This window comes from Nothobranchius furzeri, chromosome 6, assembly GCF_043380555.1.
Source record: "Nothobranchius furzeri strain GRZ-AD chromosome 6, NfurGRZ-RIMD1, whole genome shotgun sequence".
Lineage (NCBI taxonomy): Eukaryota > Metazoa > Chordata > Actinopteri > Cyprinodontiformes > Nothobranchiidae > Nothobranchius > Nothobranchius furzeri.
In genome coordinates this window covers 9,819,598-9,839,597 of record NC_091746.1, presented here as the reverse complement: position 1 = coordinate 9,839,597, position 20,000 = coordinate 9,819,598, and positions in this window count along the sequence as shown.

The window sequence follows — 20,000 nt, the reverse complement described above, 5'->3', positions numbered from 1 at the left end:
AGCACAATTTCACATCATTCTGGGTCCATTTGTGTGAAAACAAGGTCCAATCAGGCTGAAACGTTACAGGAAGGTAGAATCAGTTGTAAGTGATCTGAACGTTTCATGATGATAGCATTTTCCTAAGGGGGTCACACCATGTCCCAAAGGTCACCGGATCTGGAGTCAATTTAAAGAAGTAGTCCAGTTACACATTTGTGGGCTTATAACTTGGCTTCTGAATGTCCTAGAGAGATCAGGTTTGTTTTAGTGTACTCCAATCAACAGCCCCTACAACCACAAAAAGGAATGGAGTCATTAGCACTTATGGTTTTTAAATGGCACCCAGAATTATGTTGCACGAAGCACAATTTCACATCATTCTGGGTTCATTTGTGTCAAAACAAGGTCCAATCAGGCTGAAACGTTACACGAAGGTAGAATCTATTGAGTTGTAAGTGATCTGAACGTTTCATGATGATAGCACTTTCCTAAGGGGGTCAAACCATGTCCCAAAGGTCACCGGATCTGGTGTCTAAAGAAGTAGTCCAGTTACACATTTGTGGGCTTATAACTTGGCTTCTGAATGTCCTAGAGAGATCAGGTTTGTTTTAGTATACTCCAATCAACAGCCCCTACAACCACAAAAAGGAATGGAGTCATTAGCACTTATGGTTTTTAAATGGCACCCAGAATTATGTTGCACGAAGCACAATTTCACATCATTCTGGGTTCATTTGTGTGAAAACAAGGTCCATTCAGGCTGAAACGTTACAGGAAGGTAGAATCTATTGAGTTGTAAGTGATCTGAACGTTTCATGATGATAGCACTTTCCTAAGGGGGTCAAACAATGTCCCAAAGGTCACCGGATCTGGTGTCAATTTAAAGAAGTAGTCCAGTTACACATTTGTGGGCTTATAACTTGGCTTCTGAATGTCCAAGAGCGATCAGGTTTGCTTTAGTGTACTCCAATCAACAGCCCCTACAACCACAAAAAGGAATGGAGTCATTAGCACTTATGGTTTGTAAATGGCACCCAGAATTATGTTTCACGAAGCACAATTTCACATCATTCTGGGTTCATTCGTGGAAAACAAGGTCCAATCAGGCTGAAACAATACAGGAAGGTAGAATCTATTGAGTTGTAAGTGATCTGAACGTTTCATGATGATCGCACTTTCCTAAGGGGGTCAAACCATGTCCCAAAGGTCACCGGATCTGGTGTCACTTTAAAGAAGTAGTCCAGTTACACATTTGTGGGCTTATAACTTGGCTTCTGAATGACCTAGAGAGGTCAGGGTTGTTTTAGTGTACTCCAATCAACAGCCCCTACAACCACAAAAAGGAATGGAGTCATTAGCACTTATGGTTTGTAAATGGCACCCAGAATTATGTTGCATGAAGCACAATTTCACATCATTCTGGGTCCATTTGTGTGAAAACAAGGTCCAATCAGGCTGAAACGTTACAGGAAGGTAGAATCAGTTGTAAGTGATCTGAACGTTTCATGATGATAGCATTTTCCTAAGGGGGTCACACCATGTCCCAAAGGTCACCGGATCTGGAGTCAATTTAAAGAAGTAGTCCAGTTACACATTTGTGGGCTTATAACTTGGCTTCTGAATGTCCTAGAGAGATCAGGTTTGTTTTAGTGTACTCCAATCAACAGCCCCTACAACCACAAAAAGGAATGGAGTCATTAGCACTTATGGTTTTTAAATGGCACCCAGAATTATGTTGCACGAAGCACAATTTCACATCATTCTGGGTTCATTTGTGTGAAAACAAGGTCCAATCAGGCTGAAACGTTACAAGAAGCTAGAATCTATTGAGTTGTAAGTGATCTGAACGTTTCATGATGATAGCACTTTCCTAAGGGGGTCAAACCATGTCCCAAAGATCACCGGATCTGGTGTCAATTTAAAGAAGTAGTCCAGTTACACCTTTGTGGGCTTATAACTTGGCTTCTGAATGTCCTAGAGAGGTTAGGTTTGTTTTAGTGTACTCCAATCAACAGCCCCTACAACCACAAAAAGGAATGGAGTCATTAGCACTTATGGTTTGTAAATGGCACCCAGAATTATGTTGCACGAAGCACAATTTCACTTCATTCTGGGTCCATTTGTGTGAAAACAAGGTCCAATCAGGCTGAAACGCTACAAGAAGGTAGAATCTATTGAGATGTAAGTGATCTGAACGTTTCAAGATGATCGCACATTCCTATAGGGGGTAAAACCATGTCCCAAAGGTCACCGGGCCTGGTGTCACTTTAAAGAAGTAGTCCAGTTACATCTTTGTGGGCTTATAACTTGGCTTCTGAATGTCCTAGAGAGGTTAGGTTCGTTTTAGTGTACTCCAATCAACAGCCCCTACAACCACAAAAAGGAATGGAGTCATTAGCACTTATGGTTTGTAAATGGCACCCAGAATTGTGTTGCACGAAGCACAATTTCACATCATTCTGGGTTCATTTGTGTGAAAACAAGGTCCAATCAGGCTGAAACGTTACAAGAAGGTAGAATCTATTGAGTTGTAAGTGATCTGAACGTTTCATGATGATAGCACTTTCCTAAGGGGGTCAAACCATGTCCCAAAGGTCACCGGATCTGGTGTCAATTTAAAGAAGTAGTCCAGTTACACATTTGTGGGCTTATAACTTGGCTTCTGAATGTCCTAGAGAGATCAGGTTTGTTTTAGTGTACTCCAATCAACAGCCCCTACAACCACAAAAAGGAATGGAGTCATTAGCACTTATGGTTTGTAAATGGCACCCAGAATTATGTTGCACGAAGCACAATTTCACATCATTCTGGGTTCATTTGTGTGAAAACAAGGTCCAATCAGGCTGAAACGCTACAAGAAGGTAGAATCTATTGAGTTGTAAGTGATCTGAACGTTTCAAGATGATCGCACATTCCTATAGGGGGTAAAACCATGTCCCAAAGGTCACCGGGCCTGGTGTCACTTTAAAGAAGTAGTCCAGTTACATCTTTGTGGGCTTATAACTTTGCTTCTGAATGTCCTAGAGAGGTTAGGTTTGTTTTAGTGTACTCCAATCAACAGCCCCTACAACCACAAAAAGGAATGGAGTCATTAGCACTTATGGTTTGTAAATGGCACCCAGAATTATGTTGCATGAAGCACAATTTCACATCATTCTGGGTTCATTTGTGTGAAAACAAGGTCCAATCAGGCTGAAACGTTACAAGAAGGTAGAATCTATTGAGTTGTAAGTGATCTGAACGTTTCATGATGATCGCACATTCCTATAGGGGGTCAAACCATGTCCCAAAGGTCACCGGGCCTGGTGTCACTTTAAAGAAGTAGTCCAGTTACACATTTGTGGGCTTATAACTTGGCTTCTGAATGTCCTAGAGAGATCAGGTTTGTTTTAGTGTACTCCAATCAACAGCCCCTACAACCACAAAAAGGAATGGAGTCATTAGCACTTATGGTTTTTAAATGGCACCCAGAATTATGTTGCACGAAGCACAATTTCACATCATTCTGGGTTCATTTGTGTGAAAACAAGGTCCAATCAGGCTGAAACGTTAAAAGAAGATAGAATCTATTGAGTTGTAAGTGATCTGAATGTTTCATGATGATAGCACTTTCCTAAGGGGGTCAAACCATGTCCCAAAGGTCACCGGATCTGGTGTCACTTTAAAGAAGGAGTCCAGTTACACATTTGTGGACTTATAACTTGGCTTCTAAATGTCCTAGAGAGGTCAGGTTTGTTTTAGTGTACTCCAATCAACAGCCCCTACAACCACAAAAAGGAATGGAGTCATTAGCACTTATGGTTTTTAAATGGCACCCAGAATTATGTTGCACGAAGCACAATTTCACATCATTCTGGGTTCATTTGTGTGAAAACAAGGTCCAATCAGGCTGAAACGTTACAGGAAGGTAGAATCTATTGAGTTGTAAGTGATCTGAACGTTTCATGATGATAGCACTTTCCTAAGGGGGTCAAACCATGTCCCAAATGTCACCGGATCTGGTGTCAATTTAAAGTAGTAGTCCAGTTACACATTTGTGGGCTTATAACTTGGCTTCTGAATGTCCTAGAGAGGTCAGGTTTGTTTTAATGTACTCTAATCAACAGCCCCTACAACCACAAAAAGGAATGGAGTCATTAGCACTTATGGTTTGTAAATGGCACCCAGAATTATGTTGCACGAAGCAAAATTTCACATCATTCTGGGTTCATTTGTGTGAAAACAAGGTCCAATCAGGCAGAAACGTTACAGGAAGGTAGAATCTATTGAGTTGTAAGTGATCTGAACGTTTCATGATGATAGCACTTTCCTATAGGGGGTCAAACCATGTCCCAAAGATCACCGGGCCTGGTGTCACTTTAAAGAAGTAGTCGAGTTACACCTTTGTGGGCTTATAACTTGGCTTCTGAATGTCCTAGAGAGATCAGGGTTGTTTTAGTGTACTCCAATCAACAGCCCCTACAACCACAAAAAGGAATGGAGTCATTAGCACTTATGGTTCTTAAATGGCACCCAGAATTATGTTGCACGAAGCATAATTTCACATCATTCTGGGTCCATTTGTGTGAAAACAAGGTCCAATCAGGCTGAAACGTTACAGGAAGGTAGAATCTATTGAGTTGTAAGTGATCTGAATGTTTCAAGATGATCGCACATTCCTATAGGGGGTAAAACCATGTCCCAAAGGTCACCGGGCCTGGTGTCACTTTGAAGAAGTTGTCCAGTTACATCTTTGTAGGCTTATAACTTGGCTTCTGAATGTCCTAGTGAGATCAGGTTCGTTTTAATGTACTCCAATCAACAGCCCCTACAACCACAAAAAGGAATGGAGTCATTAGCACTTATGGTTTGTAAATGGCACCCAGAATTATGTTGCACGAAGCACAATTTCACATCATTCTGGGTTCATTTGTGTGAAAACAAGGTCCAATCAGGCAGAAACGTTACAGGAAGGTAGAATCTATTGAGTTGTAAGTGATCTGAACGTTTCATGATGATAGCACTTTCCTAAGGGGGTCAAACCATGTCGCAAAGGTCACCGGATCTGGTGTCACTTTAAAGAATTAGTCCAGTTACACATTTGTGGGCTTATAACTTGGCTTCTGAATGTCCTAGAGAGATCAGGTTTATTTTAGTGTACTCCAATCAACAGCCCCTACAACCACAAAAAGGAATGGAGTCGTTAGCACTTATGGTTTGTAAATGGCACCCAAATTATGTTGCACGAAGCACAATTTCACATCATTCTGGGTTCATTTGTGTGAAAACAAGGTCCAATCAGGCTGAAACGTTACAAGAAGGTAGAATCTATTGAGTTGTAAGTGATCTGAACGTTTCATGATGATCGCACATTCCTATAGGGGGTCAAACCATGTCCCAATGGTCACCGGGCCTGGTGTCACTTTAAAGAAGTAGTCCAGTTACACATTTGTGGGCTTATAACTTGGCTTCTGAATGTCCTAGAGAGATCAGGTTTGTTTTAGTGTACTCCAATCAACAGCCCCTACAACCACAAAAAGGAATGGAGTCATTAGCACTTATGGATTTTAAATGGCACCCAGAATTATGTTGCATGAAGCACAATTTCACATCATTCTGGGTCCATTTGTGTGAAAACAAGGTCCAATCAGGCTGAAACGTTACAAGAAGGTAGAATCTATTGAGTTGTAAGTGATCTGAACGTTTCATGATGATAGCACTTTCCTAAGGGGGTCAAACCATGTCCCAAAGGTCACCGGATCTGGTGTCAATTTAAAGAAGTAGTCCAGTTACACATTTGTGGGCTTATAACTTGGCTTCTGAATGTCCTAGAGAGATCAGGTTTGTTTTAGTGTACTCCAATCAACAGCCCCTACAACCACAAAAAGGAATGGAGTCATTAGCACTTATGGTTTGTAAATGGCACCCAGAATTATGTTGCATGAAGCACAATTTCACTTCATTCTGGGTCCATTTGTGTGAAAACAAGGTCCAATCAGGCTGAAACGTTACAAGAAGGTAGAATCTATTGAGTTGTAAGTGATCTGAACGTTTCATGATAATCGCACATTCCTATAGGGGGTCAAACCATGTCCCAAAGGTCACCGGGCCTGGTGTCACTTTAAAGAAGTAGTCCAGTTACATATTTGTGGGCTTATAACATGGCTTCTGAATGTCCTAGAGAGATCAGGTTTGTTTTAGTATACTCCAATCAACAGCCCCTACAACCACAAAAAGGAATGGAGTCATTAGCACTTATGGTTTTTAAATGGCACCCAGAATTATGTTGCACGAAGCACAATTTCACATGATTCTGGGTCCATTTGTGTGAAAACAAGGTCCAATCAGGCTGAAACGTTACAGGAAGGTAGAATCTATTGAGTTGTAAGTGATCTGAACGTTTCATGATGATAGCACTTTCCTAAGGGGGTCAAACCATGTCCCAAAGGTCACCGGATCTGGTGTCAATTTAAAGAAGTAGTCCAGTTACACATTTGTGGGCTTATAACTTGGCTTCTGAATGTCCTAGAGAGATCAGGTTTGTTTTAGTGTACTCCAATCAACAGCCCCTACAACCACAAAAAGGAATGGAGTCATTAGCACTTATGGTTTGTAAATGGCACCCAGAATTATGTTGCACGAAGCACAATTTCACATCATTCTGGGTTCATTTGTGTGAAAACAAGGTCCAATCAGGCTGAAACTTTACAATAAGGTAGAATCTATTGAGTTGTAAGTGATCTGAACGTTTCATGATGATCGCACATTCCTATAGGGGGTCAAACCATGTCCCAAAGGTCACCGGGCCTGGTGTCACTTTAAAGAAGTAGTCCAGTTACACCTTTGTGGGCTTATAACTTGGCTTCTGAATGTCCTAGAGAGGTCAGGTTTGTTTTAGTGTATTCCAATCAACAGCCCCTACAACCACAAAAAGGAATGGAGTCATTAGCACTTATGGTTTGTAAATGGCACCCAGAATTATGTTGCACGAAGCACAATTTCACATCATTCTGGGTCCATTTGTGTGAAAACAAGGTCCAATCAGGCTGAAACGCTACAAGAAGGTAGAATCTATTGAGTTGTAAGTGATCTGAACGTTTCAAGATGATCGCACATTCCTATAGGGGGTCAAACCATGTCCCAAAGGTCACCGGGCCTGGTGTCACTTTAAAGAAGTAGTCCAGTTACATCTTTGTGGGCTTATAACTTGGCTTCTGAATGTCCTAGAGAGATCAGGTTTGTTTTAATGTACTCCAATCAACAGCCCCTACAACCACAAAAAGGAATGGAGTCATTAGCACTTATGGTTTGTAAATGGCACCCAGAATTATGTTGCACGAAGCACAATTTCACATCATTCTGGGTTCATTTGTGTGAAAACAAGGTCCAATCAGGCTGAAACGTTACAGGAAGGTAGAATCTATTGAGTTGTAAGTGATCTGAACGTTTCATGATGATAGCACTTTCCTAAGGGGGTCAAACCATGTCCCAAAGGTCACCGGATCTGGTGTCAATTTAAAGAAGTAGTCCAGTTACACATTTGTGGGCTTATAACTTGGCTTCTGAATGTCCTAGAGAGGTTAGGTTCGTTTTAGTGTACTCCAATCAACAGCCCCTACAACCACAAAAAGGAATGGAGTCATTAGCACTTATGGTTTGTAAACGGCACCCAGAATTATGCTGCACGAAGCACAATTTCACTTCATTCCGGGTCCATTTGTGTGAAAACAAGGTCCAATCAGGCTGAAACGCTACAAGAAGGTAGAATCTATTGAGTTGTAAGTGATCTGAACGTTTAAAGATGATCGCACATTCCTATAGGGGGTAAAACCATGTCCCAAAGGTCACCGGGCCTGGTGTCACTTTAAAGAAGTAGTCCAGTTACATCTTTGTGGGCTTATAACTTGGCTTCTGAATGTCCTAGAGAGGTTAGGTTTGTTTTAGTGTACTCCAATCAACAGCCCCTACAACCACAAAAAGGAATGGAGTCATTAGCACTTATGGTTTGTAAATGGCACCCAGAATTATGTTGCACAAAGCACAATTTCACATCATTCTGGGTTCATTTGTGTGAAAACAAGGTCCAATCAGGCTGAAACGTTACAAGAAGGTAGAATCTATTGAGTTGTAAGTGATCTGAACGTTTCATGATGATCGCACATTCCTATAGGGGGTCAAACCATGTCCCAAAGGTCACCGGGCCTGGTGTCACTTTAAAGAAGTAGTCCAGTTACACATTTGTGGGCTTATAACTTGGCTTCTGAATGTCCTAGAGAGATCAGGTTTGTTTTAGTGTACTCCAATCAACAGCCCCTACAACCACAAAAAGGAATGGAGTCATTAGCACTTATGGTTTGTAAATGGCACCCAGAATTATGTTGCACGAAGCACAATTTCACATCATTCTGGGTCCATTTGTGTGAAAACAAGGTCCAATCAGGCTGAAACGTTACAAGAAGATAGAATCTATTGAGTTGTAAGTGATCTGAACGTTTCATGATGATCGCACATTCCTATAGGGGGTCAAACCATGTCCCAAAGGTCACCGGGCCTGGTGTCACTTTAAAGAAGTAGTCCAGTTACACCTTTGTGGGCTTATAACTTGGCTTCTGAATGTCCTAGAGAGGTCAGGTTTGTTTTAGTGTACTCCAATCAACAGCCCCTACAACCACAAAAAGGAATGGAGTCATTAGCACTTATGGTTTTTAAATGGCACCCAGAATTATGTTGCACGAAGCACAATTTCACATCATTCTGGGTTCATTTGTGTGAAAACAAGGTCCAATCAGGCTGAAACGTTACAGGAAGGTAGAATCTATTGAGTTGTCAGTGATCTGAACGTTTCATGATGATAGCACTTTCCTAAGGGGGTCAAACCATGTCCCAAATGTCACCGGATCTGGTGTCAATTTAAAGTAGTAGTCCAGTTACACATTTGTGGGCTTATAACTTGGCTTCTGAATGTCCTAGAGAGGAAGGTTTGTTTTAATGTACTCCAATCAACAGCCCCTACAACCACAAAAAGGAATGGAGTCATTAGCACTTATGGTTTGTAAATGGCACCCAGAATTATGTTGCACGAAGCAAAATTTCACATCATTCTGGGTTCATTTGTGTGAAAACAAGGTCCAATCAGGCAGAAACGTTACAGGAAGGTAGAATCTATTGAGTTGTAAGTGATCTGAACGTTTCATGATGATAGCACTTTCCTATAGGGGGTCAAACCATGTCCCAAAGATCACCGGGCCTGGTGTCACTTTAAAGAAGTAGTCCAGTTACACCTTTGTGGGCTTATAACTTGGCTTCTGAATGTCCTAGAGAGATCAGGGTTGTTTTAGTGTACTCCTATCAACAGCCCCTACAACCACAAAAAGGAATGGAGTCATTAGCACTTATGGTTCTTAAATGGCACCCAGAATTATGTTGCACGAAGCACAATTTCACATCATTCTGGGTCCATTTGTGTGAAAACAAGGTCCAATCAGGCTGAAACGTTACAGGAAGGTAGAATCTATTGAGTTGTAAGTGATCTGAACGTTTCAAGATGATCGCACATTCCTATAGGGGGTAAAACCATGTCCCAAAGGTCACCGGGCCTGGTGTCACTTTAAAGAAGTTGTCCAGTTACATCTTTGTAGGCTTATAACTTGGCTTCTGAATGTCCTAGAGAGATCAGGTTCGTTTTAATGTACTCCAATCAACAGCCCCTACAACCACAAAAAGGAATGGAGTCATTAGCACTTATGGTTTGTAAATGGCACCCAGAATTATGTTGCGCGAAGCACAATTTCACATCATTCTGGGTTCATTTGTGTGAAAACAAGGTCCAATCAGGCAGAAACGTTACAGGAAGGTAGAATCTATTGAGTTGTAAGTGATCTGAACGTTTCATGATGATAGCACTTTCCTAAGGGGGTCAAACCATGTCGCAAAGGTCACCGGATCTGGTGTCACTTTAAAGAATTAGTCCAGTTACACATTTGTGGGCTTATAACTTGGCTTCTGAATGTCCTAGAGAGATCAGGTTTGTTTTAGTGTACTCAAATCAACAGCCCCTACAACCACAAAAAGGAATGGAGTCGTTAGCACTTATGGTTTGTAAATGGCACCCAAATTATGTTGCACGAAGCACAATTTCACATCATTCTGGGTTCATTTGTGTGAAAACAAGGTCCAGTCAGGCTGAAACGTTACAAGAAGGTAGAATCTATTGAGTTGTAAGTGATCTGAACGTTTCATGATGATCGCACATTCCTACAGGGGGTCAAACCATGTCCCAATGGTCACCGGGCCTGGTGTCACTTTAAAGAAGTAGTCCAGTTACACATTTGTGGGCTTATAACTTGGCTTCTGAATGTCCTAGAGTGATCAGGTTTGTTTTAGTGTACTCCAATCAACAGCCCCTACAACCACAAAAAGGAATGGAGTCATTAGCACTTATGGATTTTAAATGGCACCCAGAATTATGTTGCATGAAGCACAATTTCACATCATTCTGGGTCCATTTGTGTGAAAACAAGGTCCAATCAGGCTGAAACGTTACAAGAAGGTAGAATCTATTGAGTTGTAAGTGATCTGAACGTTTCATGATGATAGCACTTTCCTAAGGGGGTCAAACCATGTCCCAAAGGTCACCGGATCTGGTGTCAATTTAAAGAAGTAGTCCAGTTACACATTTGTGGGCTTATAACTTGGCTTCTGAATGTCCTAGAGAGATCAGGTTTATTTTAGTGTACTCCAATCAACAGCCCCTACAACCACAAAAAGGAATGGAGTCATTAGCACTTATGGTTTGTAAATGGCACCCAGAATTATGTTGCACGAAGCACTATTTCACATCATTCTGGGTCCATTTGTGTGAAAACAAGGTCCAATAAGGCTGAAATGTTACAGGAAGGTAGAATCTATTGATTTGTAAGTGATCTGAACGTTTCACAATGATAGCACTTTCCTAAGGGGGTCAAACCATGTCCCAAAGGTCACCGGATCTGGTGTCAATTTAAAGAAGTAGTCCAGTTACACATGTGTGGGCTTATAACTTGGCTTCTGAATGTCCTAGAGAGATCAAGTTTATTTTAGTTTACTCCAATCAACAGCCCCTACAACCAAAAAAAGGAATGGAGTCATTAGCACTTACGGTTTGTAAATGGCACCCAGAATTATGTTGCACGAAGCACTATTTCACATCATTCTGGGTCCATTTGTGTGAAAACAAGGTCCAATCAGGCTGAAACGTTACAAGAAGGTAGAATCTATTGAGTTGTAAGTGATCTGAACATTTCATGATGATAGCACTTTCCTAAGGGGGTCAAACCATGTCCCAAAGGTCACCGGATCTGGTGTCAATTTAAAGAAGTAGTCCAGTTACACCTTTGTGGGCTTATAACTTGGCTTCTGAATGTCCTAGAGAGGTTAGGTTTGTTGTAGTGTACTCCAATCTACAGCCCCTACAACCACAAAAAGGAATGGAGTCATTAGCACTTATGGTTTGTAAATGGCACCCAGAATTATGTTGCACGAAGCACAATTTCACATCATTCTGGGTTCATTTGTGTGAAAACAAGGTCCAATCAGGCTGAAACGTTACAGGAAGGTAGAATCTATTGAGTTGTAAGTGATCTGAACGTTTAATGATGATAGCACTTTCCTAAGGGGGTCAAACCATGTCCCAAAGGTCACCGGATCTGGTGTCACTTTAAAGAAGTAGTCCAGTTACACCTTTGTGGGCTTATAACTTGGCTTCTGAATGTCCTAGAGAGGTTAGGTTTTATTTAGTGTACTCCAATAAAAAGCCCCTACAACCACAAAAAGGAATGGAGTCATTAGCACTTATGGTTTGTAAATGGCACCCAGAATTATGTTGCACGAAGCACTATTTCACATCATTCTGGGTCCATTTGTGTGAAAACAAGGTCCAATCAGAATGAAACGTTACAGGAAGGTAGAATCTATTGAGTTGTAAGTGATCTGAACGTTTCATGATGATAGCACTTTCCTAAGGGGGTCAAACCATGTCCCAAAGGTCACCGGATCTGGTGTCAATTTAAAGAAGTTGTCCAGTTACACATTTTTGGGCTTATAACTTGGCTTCTGAATGTCCTAGAGCGATCAGGTTTGTTTTAGTGTACTCCAATCAACAGCCCCTACAACCACAAAAAGGAATGGAGTCATTAGCACTTATGGCTTTTAAATGGCACCCAGAATTATGTTGCACGAAGCACAATTTCACATCATTCTGGGTTCATTTGTGTGAAAACAAGGTCCAATCAGGCTGAAACGTTACATGAAGGTAGAATCTATTGAGTTGTAAGTGATCTGAAGGTTTCATGATGATAGCACTTTCCTAAGGGGGTCAAACCATGTCTCAAAGGTCACCGGATCTGGTGTCAATTTAAAGAAGTAGTCCAGTTACACATTTGTGGGCTTATAACTTGGCTTCTGAATGTCCTAGAGCGATCAGGTTTGTTTTAGTGTACTCCAATCAACAGCCCGTAGAACCACAAAAAGGAATGGAGACATTAGCACTTATGGTTTTTAAATGGCACCCAGAATTATGTTGCACAAAGCACAATTTCACATCATTCTGGGTTCATTTGTGTCAAAACAAGGTCCAATCAGGCTGAAACGTTACAGGAAGGTAGAATCTATTGAGTTGTAAGTGATCTGAACGTTTCATGATGATAGCACTTTCCTAAGGGGGTCAAACCATGTCCCAAAGGTCACCGGATCTGGTGTCTAAAGAAGTAGTCCAGTTACACATTTGTGGGCTTATAACTTGGCTTCTGAATGTCCTAGAGAGATCAGGTTTGTTTTAGTATACTCCAATCAACAGCCCCTACAACCACAAAAAGGAATGGAGTCATTAGCTCTTATGGTTTTTAAATGGCACCCATAATTATGTTGCACGAAGCACAATTTCACATCATTCTGGGTTCATTTGTGTGAAAACAAGGTCCAATCAGGCTGAAACGTTACAGGAAGGTAGAATCTATTGAGTTGTAAGTGATCTGAATGTTTCATGATGATAGCACTTTCCTAAGGGGGTCAAACCATGTCCCAAAGGTCACCGGATCTGGTGTCAATTTAAAGAAGTAGTCCAGTTACACATTTGTGGGCTTATAACTTGGCTTCTGAATGTCCAAGAGCGATCAGGTTTGCTTTAGTGTACTCCAATCAACAGCCCCTACAACCACAAAAAGGAATGGAGTCATTAGCACTTATGGTTTGTAAATGGCACCCAGAATTATGTTGCACGAAGCACAATTTCACATCATTCTGGGTTCATTTGTGTGAAAACAAGGTCCAATCAAGCTGAAACAATACAGGAACGTAGAATCTATTGAGTTGTAAGTGATCTGAACGTTTCATGATGATCACACTTTCCTAAGGGGGTCAAACCATGTCCCATAGGTCACCGGATCTGGTGTCACTTTAAAGAAGTAGTCCAGTTACACATTTGTGGGCTTATAACTTGGCTTCTGAATGTGTTAGAGAGGTCAGGGTTGTTTTAGTGTACTCCAATCAACAGCCCCTACAACCACAAAAAGGAATGGAGTCATTAGCACTTATGGTTTGTAAATGGCACCCAGAATTATGTTGCACGAAGCACAATTTCACATCATTCTGGGTCCATTTGTGTGAAAACAAGGTCCAATCAGGCTGAAACGTTACAGGAAGGTAGAATCTATTGAGTTGTAAGTGATCTGAACGTTTCATGATGATAGCATTTTCCTAAGGGGGTCACACCATGTCCCAAAGGTCACCGGATCTGGTGTCAATTTAAAGAAGTAGTCCAGTTACACATTTGTGGGCTTATAACTTGGCTTCTGAATGTCCTAGAGAGATCAGGTTTTTTTAGTGTACTCCAATCAACAGCCCCTACAACCACAAAAAGGAATGGAGTCATTAGCACTTATGGTTTTTAAATTGCACCCAGAATTATGTTGCACGAAGCACAATTTCACATCATTCTGGGTTCATTTGTGTGAAAACAAGGTCCAATCAGGCTGAAACGTTACAGGAAGCTAGAATCTATTGAGTTGTAAGTGATCTGAACGTTTCATGATGATAGCACTTTCCTAAGGGGGTCAAACCATGTCCCAAAGATCACCGGATCTGGTGTCAATTTAAAGAAGTAGTCCAGTTACACATTTGTGGGCTTATAACCTTGCTTCTGAATGTCCTAGAGAGGTTAGGTTTGTTTTAGTGTACTCCAATCAACAGCCCCTACAACCACAAAAAGGAATGGAGTCATTAGCACTTATGGTTTGTAAATGGCACCCAGAATTATGTTGCACGAAGCACAATTTCACATCATTCTGGGTCCATTTGTGTGAAAACAAGGTCCAATCAGGCTGAAACGTTACAGGAAGGTAGAATCTATTGAGTTGTAAGTGATCTGAACGTTTCATGATGATAGCACTTTCCTAAGGAGGTCAAACCATGTCCCAAAGGTCACCGGATCTGGTGTCAATTTAAAGAAGTAGTCCTGTTACACATTTGTGGGCTTATAACTTGGCTTCTGAATGTCCTAGAGAGATCAGGTTTATTTTAGTGTAATCCAATCAACAGCCCCTACAACCAAAAAAAGGAATGGAGTCATTAGCACCTATGGTTTTTAAATGGCACCCAGAATTATGTTGCACGAAGCACAATTTCACATCATTCTGGGTCCATTTGTGTGAAAACAAGGTCCAATCAGGCTGAAACGTTACAGGAAGGTAGAATCTATTGAGTTGTAAGAGATCTGAACGTTTCATGATGATAGCACTTTCCTAAGGGGGTCAAACCATGTCCCAAAGGTCACCAGATTTGGTGTCACTTTAAAGAAGTAGTCCAGTTACACCTTTGTGGGCTTATAACTTGGCTTCTGAATGTCCTAGAGAGGTTAGGTTTGTTTTAGTGTACTCCAATCAACAGCCCCTACAACCACAAAAAGGAATGGAGTCATTAGCACTTGTGGTTTTTAAATGGCACCCAGAATTATGTTGCATGAAGCACAATTTCACATCATTCTGGGATCATTTGTGTGAAAACAAGGTCCAATCAGGCTGAAACGTTACAGGAAAGTAGAATCTATTGAGTTGTAAGTGATCTGAACGTTTCATGATGATAGCACTTTCCTAAGGGGGTCAAACCATGTCCCAAATGTCACCGGATCTGGTGTCACTTTAAAGAAGTAGTCCAGTTACACATTTGTGGGCTTATAACTTGGCTTCTGAATGTCCTAGAGAGGTCAGGTTTGTTTTAGTGTACTCCAATCAACAGCCCCTACAACCACAAAAAGGAATGGAGTCATTAGCACTTATGGTTTGTAAATGGCACCCAGAATTATGTTGCACGAAGCACAATTTCACATCATTCTGGGTCCATTTGTGTGAAAACAAGGTCCAATCAGGCTGAAACATTACAGGAAGGTAGAATCTATTAAGTTGTAAGTGATCTGAACGTTTCATGATGATAGCACTTCCCTAAGGGGGTCAAACCATGTCCCAAAGGTCACCGGATCTGGTGTCTAAAGAAGTAGTCCAGTTACAAATTTGTGGGCTTATAACTTGGCTTCTGAATGTCCTAGAGAGATCAGGTTTGTTTTAGTATACTCCAATCAACAGCCCCTACAACCACAAAAAGGAATGGAGTCATTAGACTTATGGTTTTTAAATGGCACCCAGAATTATGTTGCACGAAGCACAATTTCACATCATTCTGGGTTCATTTGTGTGAAAACAAGGTCCAATCAGGCTGAAACGTTACAGGAAGTTAGAATCTATTGCGTTGTAAGTGATCTGAACGTTTCATGATGATAGCACTTTCCTAAGGGGGTCAAACCATGTCCCAAAGGTCACCGGATCTGGTGTCAATTTAAAGAAGTAGTCCAGTTACACATTTGTGGGATTAAACCTTGGCTTCTGAATGTCCTAGAGCGATCAGGTTTGTTTTAGTGTACTCCAATCAACAGCCCCTACAACCACAAAAAGGAATGGAGACATTAGCACTTATGGTTTTTAAATGGCACCCAGAATTATGTTGCACGAAGCACAATTTCACATCATTCTGGGTTCATTTGTGTAAAAACAAGGTCCAATCAGGCTGAAACAATACAGGAAGGTAGAATCTATTGAGTTGTAAGTGATCTGAACGTTTCAAGATGATCGCACATTCCTATAGGGGGTCAAACCATGTCCCAAATGTCACCGGGCCTGGTGTCACTTTAAAGAAGTAGTCCAGTTACAACTTTGTGGGCTTATAACTTGGCTTCTGAATGTCCTAGAGAGGTTAGGTTTGTTTTAGTGTACTCAAATCAAAAGCCCCTACAACCACAAAAAGGAATGGAGTCATTAGCACTTATGGTTTGTAAATGGCACCCAGAATTACGTTGCACGAAGCACAATTTCACATCATTCTGGTTTCATTTGTATGAAAACAAGGTCCAATCAGGCTGAAATGTTACAGGAAGGTAGAATCTATTGAGTTGTAAGTGATCTGAAGGTTTCATGATGATAGCACTTTCCTAAGGGGGTCAAACCATGTCCCAAAGGTCACCGGATCTGGTGTCAATTTAAAGAAGTAGTCCAGTTACACATTTGTGGGCTTATAACTTGGCTTCTGAATGTCCTAGAGCAATCAGGTTTGTTTTAGTGTACTCCAATCAACAGCCCCTACAACCACAAAAAGGAATGGAGTCATTAGCACTTATGGTTTTTAAATGGCACCCAGAATTATGTTGCACGAAGCACAATTTCACATCATTCTGGGTTCATTTGTGTGAAAACAAGGTCCAATCAGGCTGAAACGTTACAGGAAGGTAGAATCTATTGAGTTGTAAGTGATCTGAACGTTTCATGATGATAGCACTTTCCTAAGGGGGTCAAACCATGTCCCAAAGGTCACCGGATCTGGTGTCAATTTAAAGAAGTAGTCCAGTTACACATTTGTGGGCTTATAACTTGAATTCTGAATGTCCTAGAGAGATCAGGTTTGTTTTAGTATACTCCAATCAACAGCCCCTACAACCACAAAAAGGAATGGAGTCATTAGACTTATGGTTTTTAAATGGCACCCAGAATTATGTTGCACGAAGCACAATTTCACATCATTCTGGGTTCATTTGTGTGAAAACAAGGTCCAATCAGGCTGAAACGTTACAGGAAGGTAGAATCTATTGCGTTGTAAGTGATCTGAACGTTTCATGATGATAGCACTTTCCTAAGGGGGTCAAACCATGTCCCAAAGGTCACCGGATCTGGTGTCAATTTAAAGAAGTAGTCCAGTTACACATTTGTGGGATTAAACCTTGGCTTCTGAATGTCCTAGAGCGATCAGGTTTGTTTTAGTGTACTCCAATCAACAGCCCCTACAACCACAAAAAGGAATGGAGACATTAGCACTTATGGTTTTTAAATGGCACCCAGAATTATGTTGCACGAAGCACAATTTCACATCATTCTGGGTTCATTTGTGTAAAAACAAGGTCCGATCAGGCTGAAGCAATACAGGAAGGTAGAATCTATTGAGTTGTAAGTGATCTGAACGTTTCAAGATGATCGCACATTCCTATAGGGGGTCAAACCATGTCCCAAATGTCACCGGGCCTGGTGTCACTTTAAAGAAGTAGTCCAGTTACACCTTTGTGGGCTTATAACTTGGCTTCTGAATGTCCTAGAGAGGTTAGGTTTGTTTTAGTGTACTCAAATCAAAAGCCCCTACAACCACAAAAAGGAATGGAGTCATTAGCACTTATGGTTTGTAAATGGCACCCAGAATTACGTTGCACGAAGCACAATTTCACATCATTCTGGGTTCATTTGTATGAAAACAAGGTCCAATCAGGCTGAAATGTTACAGGAAGGTAGAATCTATTGAGTAGTAAGTGATCTGAACGTTTCATGATGATAGCACTTTCCTAAGGGGGTCAAACCATGTCCCAAAGGTCACCGGATCTGGTGTCAATTTAAAGAAGTAGTCCAGTTACACATTTGTGGGCTTATAACTTGGCTTCAGAATGTCCTAGAGAGATCAGGTTTGTTTTAGTATACTCCAATCAACAGCCCCTACAACCACAAAAAGGAATGGCATCATTAGCACTTATGGTTTGTAAATGGCACCCAGAATTATGTTGCACGAAGCAAAATTTCACATCATTCTGGGTTCATTTGTGTGAAAACAAGGTCCAATCAGGCTGAAACGTTACAGGAAGGTAGAATCTATTGAGTTGTAAGTGATCTGAACGTTACATGATGATAGCACTTTCCTAAGGGGGTCAAACCATGTCCCAAAGGTCACCGGATCTGGTGTCACTTTAAAGAAGTAGTCCAGTTACACATTTGTGGGCTTATAACTTGGCTTCTGAATGTCCTAGAGAGGTCAGGTTTGTTTTAGTGTACTCCAATCAACAGCCCCTACAACCACAAAAAGGAATGGAGTCATTAGCACTTATGGTTTGTAAATGGCACCCAGAATTATGTTGCACGAAGCACAATTTCACATCATTCTGGGTCCATTTGTGTGAAAACAAGGTCCAATAAGGCTGAAACATTACAGGAAGGTAGAATCTATTAAGTTGTAAGTGATCTGAACGTTTCATGATGATAGCACTTCCCTGAGGGGGTCAAACCATGTCCCAAAGGTCACCAGATCTGGTGTCTAAAGAAGTAGTCCAGTTACAAATTTGTGGGCTTATAACTTGGCTTCTGAATGTCCTAGAGAGATCAGGTTTGTTTTAGTATACTCCAATCAACAGCCCCTACAACCACTAAAAGGAATGGAGTCATTAGACTTATGGTTTTTAAATGGCACCCAGAATTATGTTGCACGAAGCACAATTTCACATCATTCTGGGTTCATTTGTGTGAAAACAAGGTCCAATCAGGCTGAAACGTTACAGGAAGGTAGAATCTATTGCGTTGTAAGTGATCTGAACGTTTCTTGATGATAGCACTTTCCTAAGGGGGTCAAACCATGTCCCAAAGGTCACAGGATCTGGTGTCAATTTAAAGAAGTAGTCCAGTTACACATTTGTGGGCTTAAACCTTGGCTTCTGAATGTCCTAGAGCGATCAGGTTTGTTTTAGTGTACTCCAATCAACAGCCCCTACAACCACAAAAAGGAATGGAGTCATTAGCACTTATGGTTTTTAAATGGCACCCAGAATTATGTTGCACGAAGCACAATTTCACATCATTCTGGGTTCATTTGTGTAAAAACAAGGTCCAATCAGGCTGAAACAATACAGGAAGGTAGAATCTATTGAGTTGTAAGTGATCTGAACGTTTCAAGATGATCGCACAATCCTATAGGGGGTCAAACCATGTCCCAAATGTCACCGGGCCTGGTGTCACTTTAAATAATTAGTCCAGTTACACCTTTGTGGGCTTATAACTTGGCTTCTGAATGTCCTAGAGAGGTTAGGTTTGTTTTAGTGTACTCCAATCAAAAGCCCCTACAACCACAAAAAGGAATGGAGTCATTAGCACTTATGGTTTTTAAATGGCACCCAGAATTATGTTGCACGAAGCACAATTTCACATCATTCTGGGTTCATTTGTGTGAAAACAAGGTCCAATCAGGCTGAAACGTTACAGGAAGGTAGAATCTATTGAGTTGTAAGTGATCTGAACGTTTCATGATGATAGCACTTTCCTAAGGGGGTCAAACCATGTCCCAAAGGTCACCGGATCTGGTGTCAATTTAAAGAAGTAGTCCAGTTACACATTTGTGGGCTTATAACTTGGCTTCTGAATGTCCTAGAGAGATCAGGTTTGTTTTAGTATACTCCCATCAACAGCCCCTACAACCACAAAAAGGAATGGAGTCATTAGCACTTATGGTTTTTAAATGGCACCCAGAATTATGTTGCACGAAGCACAATTTCACATCATTCTGGGTTCATTTGTGTGAAAACAAGGTCCAATCAGGCTGAAACGTTACAGGAAGGTAGAATCTATTGAGTTGTAAGTAGGGATGAGTACCGAATTCGGTACTTTTTAAGGTACCGACCGAATTCCACAGTACCGACCGAACACCGATTCACGTCATTTCAA